The sequence below is a fragment of the Vicia villosa genome, unplaced genomic scaffold (assembly GCF_029867415.1).
Source record: "Vicia villosa cultivar HV-30 ecotype Madison, WI unplaced genomic scaffold, Vvil1.0 ctg.001315F_1_1, whole genome shotgun sequence".
In the NCBI taxonomy this organism is placed as follows: Eukaryota; Viridiplantae; Streptophyta; class Magnoliopsida; order Fabales; family Fabaceae; genus Vicia; species Vicia villosa.
In genome coordinates this window covers 453729-469343 of record NW_026705571.1, presented here as the reverse complement: position 1 = coordinate 469343, position 15615 = coordinate 453729, and positions in this window count along the sequence as shown.

The window sequence follows — 15615 nt, the reverse complement described above, 5'->3', positions numbered from 1 at the left end:
TAAATTCACTCACGATTCTAAGTATGTAACTAACATGAACTATCATTAACTACATCTAACTAATTTACCAGAAATCGTGAAGAACCCTAAAATTTCAAAATTAAATTAAATGACTATACTGAAAGATAAATGGATGATGATAGAGGGTTTTCAATCCTCTGATGATGCTGAACAAGATAGAATCGAGCTATTTCACAAAGAATACTTAAATTAAAGAGAGGGAGTTCAGAAACTTACCTCTGAAAATGGAGATCGTGAGGATGATAGAGAGCAACTGGGCTTGTATGAATGATCCCAAAAGCTTCCTTGTGGCTCAGTGATGCTAACTGAATGCTTGTAATGACCTCAAACCTCCTGAATTGTTCTATGGACCTCCCTCGATTTCAGCTTCAAGTGAACATGGAGGGTGTTGATTCTCGAGTTACAGATGAGCTGCAGCCATCTGGTTAGCTTCACTATGACCTGAGGAGTGTGTCTGGATGATTGGCTTGCCTTGAAACCTTCTGAATCACTCCATGGACCTCCAACTGCAGATGCTCCAAAGTGAGAGCAACAATGGTGTTCCTCCACCTACAGAAGTGATCCAGGTGCTTGGATCACCTCAAATGACCTCCCTTGAGATGTTAGAATGCTCACTTCCCAAAGATAAGCTCTGGTTTGAAGAAATCGATTCTTCTTGCCAAAGAACTTTGAAAAACAATGAACAAGAGAAGAGAAAGAGAAAGCAAGTAATATGGTTGCTTTGGTGTGTTTCTCTACTGAATTGTGCTCTCCTATTTATAGGCAAATGTCTCAGTACTGAGTGAGAGAGTGAGCTTGCTTAGTGAAGCAAGTTTGGTTTCTTAGCCATGAAGAAATTTCAAAGAATATCCAAGTGTGATCATTGCATTTTCGAGCCACCTCCCCTATCCATTGATTCTATCTGATCTTAGGGGACAATTCAGATGCAAAGTGAGCTCTAATTGGTTGATGAGAAGATTCCTTGGGTGATTCATCAATTTGCCATAAATTCTCAAATGTAATCATTACATAATCACATGTTCTTGTTTTAGGAATCTTCTTCAATTATCATGGCATGGTGAAAATGAATGCATGGCATGTTTGCAGATGTATTATGGGTCATGTAGCATCTGTATTTGAGGTCATGTGCACAAAACTTCAAAGTTCCAAAATGATGCATGACCTATAATTTCACTTCATGAGGCCAACTTTGAACAAGCATAACTCTTAGCTCAAATTGAATTTTGAGAAGGTTGAACACAATTTGGAAAGCCCTAAACATCTACTTTAAATCATTAGTTTATGTCTTCTTCAGAATCCTTTGGGAAATTTGTGAAAAATGAGGCCAAAGTTGGAAGAAAACTAGGTTAAAACACTTAGAAAAATTTCTAAGTGTTTATGACCTAAACTTCAAAATTTCCAAAACTTCATAAATGGTTGATCTTTTGAAAAAAGTTCCCTTGTAAGATGTTGTTTTATTTGGCAAGATCTACAACTTTCATGTTGGAAGTTTTTTGAGTTGTGTAGGTGAAATTTTGAGATCTCATCATGCCCTCAAAAACCCTAATTCCCGACTTTTTGCTCTTTGATGAATTTCTTTGAATTTGTTTGGCCAAATGACTTTGACATCCATATATTGATGATATTGATCTTTGAAAGTCATTTTTTGACCAAAAACCTTAAAAGTCAATGATGATCCTTCACAGTTGACTTTTTCCTGACAAAGTGAATTTTTGGGCTTTTGTGTAGAAATAAGATCTTCTCCCCAAATGGATGATATAAATGGATTATATGGAGATAGTAGAGACTCTTGAATCATGTCTTGAGTTTTGGATTCATGCCCTGATCAGAAGTCAACTATCTTGGTGAATTAGGTCAAAACCCTAATTTGTCGACCATGTGAAAATAATGACTGTAGACTTTGAATTGAAGTGTGATGTCCAGTACATCTTGTCATATGAGTTATTTGAAGATGATTGATGTCTTTGAATGGTTCCCTGGGGCTTTTTAGGGTTTCCCAAAAGTGATCCCTGATTTTAGTCCTTGATAGGCTCAAAACCCTAGTCTGGTGACCTGAGTAAACCTGTACTCATATGACTGGATGTCTAATCAATCATAGATGAGAAAAGTGAAGTTTTTTGAGCCCCATGATTGTATTAGAGACTAGTCTTTGTATTGATTGATCCTTTGCCTGAGCTTTCTTGTCTTTGAGCACCCTCGATTAGGTACCAGATGGAGAAATGACTGCTCTGGGTACTTGTCTTGACCTGATGAAAAATCCTGAAGATATGTCATCTCAGGGGGGTCAAAAATTAGGGTATGACAGAATGGAATTTGTATACTTGTGTAGTACTTTGAATGAGAACTGATGGGAAATGTTTGAATTTGAACAATGTTGAATCGAATGATGTTTGGACCCTTGGACATGAATTCTTCTTTGTGTACCAATGAATATAATGGGCTTGAATTTGCAGCTGATGTAGACCCTTTTTGTAATCTTTCCAGTAACACAATTGAATGGATGTAGTATAGACTTTGTGATATCCCTAACCATATTTGTGATAGGTTCCAAATAATGTTTGAATTCTCATTTTCCCTCCATATGCATTATTTGAATTTCGGATCTTTCTTCAATTGCAACTCGAATGGAGAAACCCAATTGGAACGATTCAAAACTCAACCTCACTGTTGACTTTTGACCAAAAGTCAAAGTCTTTGCAAATAGCTTCTCAAGGCTTGAAAACACCATGTCTCATTTTAATATCCATGCTTGCACTTTTATCCTCTCAAAAGCAATCACCTTTCTCCCTTAAAATACCAGTATTAATGTGGACCACTAACTTGCAATTGAAAGAGACCAACATTCATGAACCAAGAGCCCTGATTCCATATTTCAACCAACTTGTCTGTAGTAGGAACCTTAAACCAGTAAGAACCCGATTCACCAGAGGATTTTTGATCCCATGCTTTTAGATGTTCATTTAATGAATGAATGCAATGTCATGTTAATCCCCTAATGGAGTATGCAGATGAAATGCGAAGCTAAAGTCTAAGCCAGTTAAAATTAGTTAGGGGTAGGACAAATTTGGGGTATGACAGTGTCTTTTAAATAGACTTCAGAGGAGTTGGTATATGTTCTAAAAATGTAAGTGTTAGTGTCATTTTAGTAGACTCTAGGGTGGGGAGTGTAATTTTTCTTAAAAAAATTTAACTAAAAAAGAAAACGATTCATGACCGAAATTAAACAATATAATCGATTAACATATGTTTTAATTGATTCACTACTACGTAAATATCTTTTTACCATGGTTGAAAAAGATATACGATCACGGTTGATCAACCGTGGTAATATAAGGGTGGTAGTAAGTATGCTACTTTTCACCGCGGGCCTGTGACCGTGATGATTAACTATGTTGTTCACTACATATCACAACGATTATCATAAACAACCATGGTGAAATATATTAAGATCATGGGTTCAATTCCCAACCATATCATGGTATATAATAATTGATGTTCTAGCTATCACCATAGTCATCTCAATCAACTGTGATAAAATACTTTTTTATTTAACTTTTTTAAAAATTATTCCATATATGCCCTTTTAATTAGTACATGTATTTTATAAGCTATATTTTACCACAACAGAATCAACAAATATGCATATTTTTGTAACCAAAATATGACTATAATACATTTCCATCAAATCCAAAAATATATCAACCATATAATTATAAAATACGACTAGACCAAAATGTAACCTACCTTAATATTATTTACATCCAACACAAAAATACAGAAAACTTATATTTCAAACTCATGTGTGATTAACATTGCCTATAAAGTGCATTGAAACAAAATGCTCATCGAGTACGATGTCTTTAAAGTCTTCTTGAGAATGGTGTAGCATCGTTAAACATCTATATAAAAAAGTGAAGGAAATTAAAGATCACATGATTTGAAATAATAACAAGTTTAAACATTTAAATGTTATTGTAAACATATATACCCAATCCCAAGAATCAACAATGTCGGAAGACAATGTTTAACATGTGTTTCATGTCAAAAAAACTACACTCATATCGTCCTTTTTGTTTCCTCGTCTATAAATTTAAACACTTGATGAATATATAACCACAAATGCATGTAATTATAGATAAATGAATGTCATAGGTAATTCACTTACCGAAGACGTACAAAATGCAAGTTTTTTACCTCCAACTCCATTTAACATATTGTGCCGCTCCAAAATTCTGTATATTGAAAAGGATTTAAACACAATACATGCTAAGCTAAGTACAAATTCAAAGAAAATATTAATAAAAGTCTCATGTAAACTTACATATAAATAATTTATTTCATCTTTGGTTCAAGCGGTTTGCCTAAAGAGCATAGCGTAACTACCATATTGGTGTGAAGAGAGATGATGATCAATTGCCAATGACCCCTGAGTGAACACAAGCATAATTAGTATGTATTTGGTAAAACATGAAAACTAACTATAATAAATAAACTACAATTTTAAAATTACCCACTCATTGATAAATTGTGCTAAGTAACAATCTTTATTCCCCTCATTTAACCGTGATGATATGAATGATTCAATTACTTTTGAAGAATTATTTATAAACTAAATACTAAATGGATTCAAGAATCCATAAATATCTGATTTATTTAATTCTATACAAACACGATGAATGTACCTAAATGGATAAACAAAATTCAAAAAATAAGTGAGAAACTAGTTCTATACAAAGACAATGAATGTACCATAATGAGATATTTAATTCTATACTTACGTGCACCACAAATGTAGTATCCATATGTCTAGCCACTCATTTCCAAACACAAAGTTCTTTATATCTTTAGGACAACCTAGAAAACCTCTAGCTCTCGATCATGATCTAATCGAAGAGGAATTAGTTGTTATTTATCCATAAAGTGAAATACCAATTGTCAAATTGAATCTTCATAAGGAACCTATATCTCGTTATGCATATCGGTATGGACAGTTGAACAACTTTCTCTTGTGCTCGCGCCACCTACAACTACTCTTTTAGACAATTGATCATCATCTTCATTTGTACACCGTTGGATGGTACCACCCAATCTCTGCATCATCACTATTACAAAAACACACTTCACCTCGGGTGCGAAATGCATTTAACCTCGGTTAAAGAAGCGAGGTAACAAAGGGCGTCATGAAAAGCTATCACTGTATCCCCTTGGTTTTTAAATCACTGAGGGATAAGGTTATTTGCACATGAGTTCGAACCCCAGCAATTGCACTTTTATTATTTTCAATACTAGTGCATCATACCTCTCAGTATATAAATAAAACCGAGGGGTAAAATAGATTTCTTTTTTTTTTTATAAAAAAAACTCGTTACGTTTTTACATAGAATATTAATAAATTAATTTACTTACAAACTACATGGTTTATCCAGAAGATTACATTGTTTACACAGTATATTAAAATAAAAATTAATTTGTCAGTGAAGATAAAATGTTGGATCTTCGAATTATTGAATTTTGGGGAATATCAAATTTTGAGTGCCAGAATATTTTTAATTGCTTTTGCTTGCATTTGATTCTTATATAAAACAAAAAAAAAAGTTAGATAAATAAATAATTTTCTACTTAAATAAATATTTAAGAACATAAACCTTCAACCTAGATAATTTTCTGCTCTTGCAATTCATCATAAATAAACTTTATGGCAAATGTTTTCACTAGAAAGAGAACAAGATGTATATTGGTGGATGTATATAGTTTGAAGCGCTTCATAATGTTTTAATATCAATTTTTTATATTCAAAATGCTTTTATAATTGAAGTTTTTTATGTTTCACGCGGATCACTAATGGTAGTGTCTTGAGCATTGATACTCAAAAAATAGGCGACAAAAATTTGTTTAAGGACGATGAATATTCTCAATAAACACACTTAATTATCCTTTCGATTATAGAAAAACCAAGGTAAAAAGTATTTACCCCCCGGTTTCAGTTAACAACCGAGGTGAATAAGATTTATTTAAAACTTACATTGATTACACAAAATATCAAAATACATTGATTGAAACAAATCCAGATTTATCATCATCGCTGTTATTCTTGGAGAACAATAAATCTTTGCTGTAATTCATATTTTGTTGCATACCTTGTGAAACAAAACCCCTCGATTTTGTTTAAAAATTGAAGAGAAAACTTTTTTCTTTTTAAAATATAAAAATAAAATTAAATGAGGAAACCCGTCGGTTTTAGAAAAAAAACAAGGTAATAAGGTTCTAGAAAAAAATGGTGAAACAACATGTTTAGGAATAAATTTCTCAATACTGTCAACTAAGGAAAACATTGATATTTTCTTTGATTGACAACATAGGAAGGTTATTCCAAAAATACAACAACATCAACACCATTATGTGAGATAGATTGCAAGGGAAGAAAAAGTGTTTTGTTCAAGATAGAAGAACACAAAACATTGAAGATTTTTCTGTCTTACAATCCAACCCAAAGAATGATGCGTACGAGTTTTAGGCGGCTACATATAAGTTAGGATTATGGTAAAATATAAAAGAAATAAAATCACTTTTAACTAAAGATATAGATCATTTAGTTTACAAATATAAAATAAAATAAAAGAAAGGTTCCACTTATAAAGAAATAAAATCATAAATTGCATTAGTTAGGATTCAAAGCATGTTCTGAATTATTTTTTCTCTCGGTTATATTAAAAATTGAGGGATATGTGGTTTTTTTAATAAATAAATAAAACATGGTGTGCCTTGGTATTATACCTTAGTTTTTTGTTGGGTGAGGTTAAAGCTTTGTCATGAAATTTATTATTTGTAGTAGTGTATAAAAATAACAACAACGCAAAACAGAGTCAACACAATATATCCTACATTTGAGATAAAACACTAAAATCCTATATATTTTTTCATATAAAACACTATTTTTACATACCTCAACGAGCTTGGCCATCTCCAACACCACGAACACGACCACCATGCTCCAACACAATATATCCTACATTTGAGATAAAACACTAAAATCCTATATATTTTTTCATATAAAACACTATTTTTACATACCTCAACGAGCTTGGCCATCTCCAACACCACGAACACGACCACCATGCTCCTTTGTTCCAAATTTTCGACTAATATATCATGTTGTGGTTGTGGAACAAATGTACCTTGACTGGCCAAATCAATCAACGATTCCTACACAACACGAATAAGATATATTGTTACCAAAGCGATATTTAAATTACACATAAACAATCATACGTACAACAAACCCTACTTACAATTTTCTTAGCGAGTGCTTGTGAGGCATCTGAAGTGACTCTCCAATTGGTTTTTCTCGAGCCCTCTTCCACTTATCATGTCTTGATGGTGAAGATGGCCAACTATCAAAACTCATGGAGTCCTCATCTCCCATTTGTTGTCTTTTTTCATTAATAAATTTTTTCACAAGTTTCCTATAACCCCCACTAGACAATCTATGAGGTTATTTGTTTTATGCTTTGTTTAGTTTCCCTAATTCACTTTTAACTTGTTATAAACATAGTGAAAATATTAATTTTCATGATTTTATCTATAAAGTGTAAGTATAAGATTATAAGAAAATAAAATTATAATACTAACCGAGAAATCTTCAAATATACGAGACTTCACAAAATTTGCCCAAACCTTCTTGCCAATAAAATTATATTTCACAGTTTTATGCTCAAGATCAACCTTAGGAATCATCATGTAGTTATGCATGAGATCTGACTTGAAACCCCTCCAGTGCTCACCAGCATAGGTGATCCACTTTTTCTACAACTTATCATCATCAGTAAACTTAAAAGTCGACTACAACTACATCAATAATTATGTGTTAGTAATTGTAAAAAAATACTATTGTATTATGAAAATTCAAATTGTTAGTACCATATTTTTAGGATTGACACAATTTTGCTAAAACATGATTTACAATAAAGATGTTATGGAAGATGTTCTAACTTGTTGTTCAGTTTCAATGAAGAAGGATGTTGTAACATTATGTACCAAAACATGTACAGACTGTTCTAAATCTTGCCAAATATGATTTGATTATGTGATATTTCTTTTGGATATATCTCAATAAGATTTAATCTGGAACAAGTTTCATATCTCTTGGTGTACACAAGTTGACAAAATTGGATGATTAGACAATTTAGGAAACTTGGTATTTTTGTTCCAAGATTTAAGGAGATTTTTCTGCACAATTGATGTATCACTCAGCTTGTGGATCAAGAAATATCTGGATGCATATTTTGAAACCTATGGACTGCTAGGTGTATTTAAATAGAAAACCTAACCTAATGTATATTGAACTTTTCATAATTTGTAAATTAGGGGAAGCTTATTGTCTTAGGTTTTGAGAGTCTCTTGTATAGTTTTAAATCACCCTTGTATCTTTTGATACTTGTGGTATACATAATGTCCTCACTCAACAACCTTTAGTTAATGAATTGAGTATTGTTCTCACTCTTCAAGATTTTAAGCCAAAGACTTGAGTTTTGTGTTGGAAGTGTAATCTTCTTGTTAATTTTTTTTTGATATAATCATTAGGATTGGGACTGTTAGATATCACTGAGGTGATTTAGGAAATGAGATAGTGATTTCTCATATCTAGATAGTGATTTCTCGGTAATAGTGGCACTTGGTAGTGATTAAGTGAGAAGTTGTAAACTGAGATTGTTTAGCTTTGAATTGATACTTCTAATAGTGGATTTCCTTCTTGGCTTGGTAGCCCCCAGAGTAGGTGATGTTGCACCTAAATGGGTTAACAATTCTCTATGTTTTTTATCATTCTGCAATTTTAATTGAGTATCAAACACAGCTTGATGAATCTGTTCAGTTTGAAGACAAATGTTATAACATCTGTCTTGACATTGTTCTGATATAAGAAAATCAATATTAATATATTTTCCATGTATAAAAAATTTAAATTGGTATCAGAGCAGGCACCTTGGTCCATTGGGTGAGCTTTAGGGAGTATTTTTATGGTACTAGTGTTCTTTGTGGAAGGGTGGAATGGTGGCATTCTGGCTATCAATGGACAGCAAATCTTGAATAATTGTTAGTATTGCAGAATCCTGACGCTAAAGAGATAGAAGGGAAGAAGTTGAGTTGGCTCTTTGTCACTCTAAGATTATCAACTTCATTATCTATGGAGTTGGTAAGCTCCATGTATCACTTTTATTGTGGATGATAGTTGGGAATCTCTCAAGTCCATTCATAAAGTCATATCTAAGTGGTTAGAAGGAAAGAGTTTAAAAGACAAGACGATCAAGAAGAAAGTACTCTGATCTTTACTCAAGATGTTTGACATGAAAGTGATAAGCTATTGAATAACAACGAGAGCATTATTTTTGTCTCCAACTTTAAGGATTGTATGCCCTGGTCTCTGATGAATGGTTTCTTCTTACTATTGTGTTCCTTGGAAGGTAGCCCAACCAGGTGTTAAGGAGATTGATCAGAATGTCTAGAACATATGTACTGACTTCAGCAAGTCTGTGATGCTAAAAAAAAGGCTTGAACTGGAGTATAGATATATCAATGTCAAAGCATCCGTTTATATGAGTGTGAAGACCTTGGATCTGTGTGGAGCAGAATGCCCTACCTATCTCAAGAACAACTGTACGAGTTTTCTATTTTGTAGCTTAATCAAGAAAGTAATCCTGATTATGAATTTTCCAAGGATGTTATTGGTTAGACTGGAAGATGGACTTTTCATAAAGATTTATGTTTGAAGAATTATCTCATGATATGCTGGCTGTTTTATTCAAAGATTTGTGTATCTAGAATAAAAATGGTTGTCAACCTTGAAGAAATATGAGGTGATTTATTTCTGATCTTATGTCTTAAGAGAATGAAGAATTGTCTATCATCGATAACTTGCACGGTGAAGTGATTATATTAATCCTAAAACTTGATATCTTGATCAAGTGTATAAGGATAGTTCAGAATAGTTTGAGAGGTTTCTTCTAGTTGAAAGATTATTAGAAGCCTAAGAACGATAAGGTTTTTCATGCTAAAATTAGCAATGAGAAAACTCAAGTGACAAAATTTTGTTTTCATCAAAAGGCAAGTTGAGTCAACAATGTCAATCTTAATGTATCAACATTGTGATAGACATCAGAATACTCTAGCTAAAGGTGGATTCTTGCACTGAAGATATATCTTCTATGAAAAGTTGATTTTAATAGTTTTCTTTGTTTTCTTTGAAGGTCAAAACCAACATTGGTTAACCAAGAAGTAGTTAATACTCATGGAAGGTGCTAATTTTCTTATCTCTCATACCCTTCTTAGAACTTCAACTAAGATAATTGGTATTTTGGTACTAACTGTTCCATACACTTGACTGCAGTAAAAGTGTTTTTGGTTATGTGTTTAGTCTCATTCTATCAACTATTTTGTGTGTTGTTGATGATGAAAGAGAAGATTAAGGGCATTGGGTAACTAAAGAATTCAGGATGAATTCTCTAAGTTTTGGTAATTTGTTTTTTTCTTACTGAAGGAATGATGACTATTGTGATAAACATAAGTCAGTTGAGTGATCAAAGTATGAAGGTATTTGTCATCAAGGAAGAATGTTTTGTATCTAATGAAATGTATAAAGTTCCTCTTAGTATTTAAAAACAATTGCTATTTATGGACTCCACAAGTATTTAATTGCTTATCTATTTACTTGATGTTCAAGGAAGATGAAGTCTAGATGTCACACCAGAAGGTGCAACATCAGACAGTTGCCAAAGCTCTAGAAGTTGTTTTATGGATCTGATTAGCTTAATGCAAGATGAGTGTCCTGGGGGATAGAGACATATATATTATTTTCTTTTGTGACCTATAACAGAGTAAATCTATTATCTGAGAAGTCTTCAAAGGTTCTTATCTCTCCTTGAATGAGAACAAGGTATATTTCTGAGTTACCCTATTCAGAGAAGTACTTTTAGTGATGATTATCTTCAAAATTAAATTCAATTGTTTGTTCATTGAGAAGGGTACTGATGTTCAACCAGATGTTGGAACATCATCGCAATAGTTTGATACTCCAGACATTGTGGAATTCTCTAAAAGGATGGGAGGCACTGAATAAGAAAGTTCTCAAGAAAACAACTATTTGTTTAAAAAGGGCACTCATTATTTGAAGTTTATTGTGGTCTGTGATCATCAGTTGTTTCAAAGATGAAATATATAATGATTATGAGTCTTTGAGTAAAAAGCTATTGGCCAAATTTGAAGAAGACTATATTATTGGAGGATATTCTCGTCACTTGGATTAGAATTAATTGAATCCTGGTATATCTTTAAGATTAGGTAAATTGCTGAAGGAAGATGTATTTTCAATTGGGGTTGATTACTAAAAGAGTACAATGTCAAACAAGGTGTCATGATATTGTAGTGTGACATACTATTGCAATCAAGGTACAAGGATTTTATTCTGCTTGCAGAACAAAGTCATTGGTTATGTCATCATGGTGTCAGGGGTCTTGCTACAGGAAAATTGTAGACACTCCTAAGCTTGGTATGGCTAAGAAAATCTAGAAGTATTTTCATCATAACTTGAGGTGCAAGTTATGTTGAGAATATGAGGGGTAGTTTTGGAATTGTACTATGAAGAATTATAATAGTAACTATTTGGATGGTCTGCCAACTATATTCTTTCATTTATTTGACTGTGTGATCTCAATAAAATCATTTTCAATGGCATGGGGAATGTAATTTCAAATGTTGTATCATTTTCAAGAAGTCAAAGCTTGGAAAGATAGAAAGCTGAATAAGAACGTGTATCTTTCGTATGGTGAGTGGTTCACTGATTCTAAAGAAGATTTTATCTCCTTCCAAAAACACTTTGATTGACTGAACTGTTGTTACAAGCAAGGTGTCATTACAATCTAGGTAACTCTCCTTTTATTTAAAGGCATTGCTGGAGGATAGAAAAACACTTAGAAAGGGGGGTTTGAATAAGTGTAGCTTTAAAACTTGTAAGATAAAAACTATTTGCACAATGATTTTTATCCTGGTTCGTTGTTAACTAAACTACTCCAGTCCACCCCCTTGGAGTGATTTACCTCACCTGAGGATTTAATCCACTAATCACACGAGATTACAATGGTTTTCCACTTAGCCAACTGCTAAGTCTTCTAGAGTATACTGATCACAACCTGATCACTCTAGGAACAATCTGCTTAGATACCTTCTAAGACTTTCTAGAGTATACTGATCAACAACCTGATTACTCTAGTTCTTACAACTTAATGTAAACAAATTCTAAGAGTTACAATGCTTCTTGTAAAGCTATTATCACAACTGTGATTTCTCTTAAGTTTAAGCTTAAATCTCACTAAGATATTACAACAGCAATGTAGTGAGTTTGATGATGAAGTTTGAGAGCTTTTGAATTTGATAGCGTTTCTGTATAATGCGCAAGTGTTGTATTCAGAATTCGTAACTTGTAAGTCGTAACCTTGCTTCTCATCAGAACTTCATATTTATAGGCGCTTGAGAAGATGACCGTTGGGAGCATTTAATGCTTTGCGTAATCCGTACAGCATTGCATTTAATGTTTCACTCTTTTGTCAACTACCTCGAGCCTTGTTTTCGCTGTGTCTACTGACGTTGCCTTTAATAGCTTCTAACGTTCCTTTTGTCAGTCAGCGCAGCCTGCCAGTCTAGTACTTGCTTCTGATCTGATGTTTGTGTGAACAACGTTTGAATGTAATCAGAGTCAAATAGCTTGGTGCAGAGCATCTTTTTGTCTTCTAACCTTGAAGTGCTTCTGAGTGTGATACCATGAGAACTTTAGTGCTTCTGCTTCTGATCTCAAGTTCTTCTGATGCTTCCATAGACCCATGTTCTGATTCTGCTTGACCATCTTCTGATGTCTTGCCAGACCATGTTCTGATGTTGCATGTTGAACCTTCTGAGTCAATGCTTCTTGCGCTGATTTTGTGCATACTCTTTATATAATTCCTGAAATGGAAATTGCATAGTATTAGAGTACCACATTATCTCATACAAAATTCATATGCTTGTTATCATCAAAACTAAGAATATTGATCAAAACAAATCTTGTTCTAACAATCTCCCCCTTTTTGATGATGACAAAAACATACATAAATGATATGAATTTGCGATCAGAATATCAGACGGCTAAAGACAATTACACAGCTATAGCATAAGCATATAAACATAGTGTGTGAATATGTCTCCCCCTGAGATTAACAATCTCCCCCTGAGATAAATAATCTCCCCCTGAAATAAATACTGGAAGAAATTTATAAATAAAGGACTTCCCTGAGTATTTTCCATTTCAGTTGAGACGATCACATATGCTTAGATCTTCAGAACATTCACAACTTCTGATTCTTGCTTCCATAGGACAGCTTCAGAACTTGAATTTCTTCGATCTTCAGAACATTCAGCTTCTGATTCTTGCTTCCATTGGACAGCTTCAGAGCTTGAATTTCTTCTTGAATCATTGCATGCTAGATTGTATCAGAACATTGTTGAATGTACCAGAGCATCATCGGAGCATCTCTACATCCTGAAATGTTACAGAACAAGCTAAACGACAAAAGTCAGCATGAATGAATCAGAACATAAAATATGTATCAGAACATATAATATGTATCAGAGCAAACAACAGTAATGTTGCAGAGCATATTTTATAACTAAAAACATGCATCAGAACATATAAGGAATAAGAATGAGTTAGAGCATATTCTGTCAGAATATCAGAACATTCTTCCTTCTTGCTTCTGATCTTGAAGCTTTACAGCACTCAGCTTGCTTCAACTTCCATGAGCTTGTTTCTATACAGAATTGCTTTTCCCCATGTCTTTGCTTCTCAAGTTGAGCCTTTTAAGAAGATCTTCACTTCCTGCAAAACACTCAAAGACATAGAACTTGCTAGTTCTGTTAGAAATGTGGAGCCTTTCTCCCAGCAACTGATAAAATAAATCAGATCATTTATCACATTTTTCTCCCCCTTTTTGTCATAACATCAAAAACATAAAAGATTCAGATGAAAAACAAGATAAACAATATGAGAGAAGAAACGATAATTTCATTGATAGCAAGGAGAAATTGTTAGAAGTACAAAAGTACATGGAAGATGCATAAAAAACAGATGCAGCAAACAAAGAAAACAATCTAAGACTCAAAGACTAAGATGACCCTAGCTTGGACATGATCTTGGCCAGCATGTCATGAATCCCATTGTTGCTCTCAGTCTGCCTCTCCATGAAGGTGCAGAACTCAGCATTGATCGTTCGTTGCTCATCCATGCGAGAAGATAGCTCAGCCTGGTTCTTCTGAATAACTTCCAGAGTCTTCGCGAGACGAGAAGGTTCATCAGAAGAAGCTTCACAACTTCTGTCCAGAGGGATAGCATTCTGAACCGCAACTTCTATAATCAGATCATCATCTTGATTTTCCCCAATAGGAACAGACTCAGCAAGATGATCTTATCAACTTCTTCCATAGAAGCATCTCCATATTCTGCAGCAGGCACCTCAGAATCTCCATTCTTAAGAGCCTGAAGAATGGCAGCCAGATTCCTTGGGGCAGAAGGACCTTCAACTTCAGGAGGATCAGCAACTTCTGGAATAACCAAATCAGGGTCTTCTTCAGAAGGATTCTCCCTCAGAAGGTCGAACAGAGATTTGAAGTCTCCAGTCAGAACTGGATACTGAGGTCTCCAGACCACAATATCTCTGCAAGGATTAGCTTCTAATGCTGCAGCAATTCTTGCTTCCTCAAGTTCATCGGTGAACAGCTTCTCTTCAAAGATATATCTCCCTCCGAGACGACTGAACCAGAAGTCTTCATAACTCCTCAGAATTCCACAAGGGCGTGGAGCAGTTTCTACACAAATTTCCTAAAGTTCTTCAAAACAAGCATCTGCTTTTCTTCGGAAGATTCTCCAGAACTTTCGCATAGCAACATCATTCAGGCCAGAACTTTCAACAATTCTGAGAGTATCAAAGACTCTTCTGAGATTCCTCTTTACCATTTCAAAAATTACACCAATAGGGTATTCTCGGCGGGATTTTATTTTGGTTATTGGGGAATCAGGGTTAGGGACAGAATAGGGTTGAGGCTCTCTATCCAACCGATAAGAAGATTCTGCTTCATTCTCAGAGTCTAACACTACCATCTCAGCTTCAGGACGAGGCTTGGGAGTGTAATTGCAGTCACGGAGCAATTGCTCATGTGATGCAGAATCTGGAAGACCAGAACCAGAGGGGTTGTTTTGAGAGGTGGAAGGAATGGGTTCAAAGTGTGCATGAGGAGGTGGTTGAGAAGTGGATATATTTGTGTGAGGTGGAAAGAGAGTTTGTAGGGGTGGTATATCAAGAACAGGATTGTCAAGGGCCTGGTCAGAAGCAAGGTTGGTTGTGGGTGGAGATGAAGGAATGGGAGCATTTTTGATGGGTGAGGGAGGAGGAGTAAGGGTTTTGGTTATAGGAGAGGAAGGAGGTGTGAGAACATGGACTCTTATGGGTGATTCTGATGGGGCTTTTTCTGGTTGATTTACTGGTTCAGGGGTTTGAGCAACAGCTATTGGTGCAACTT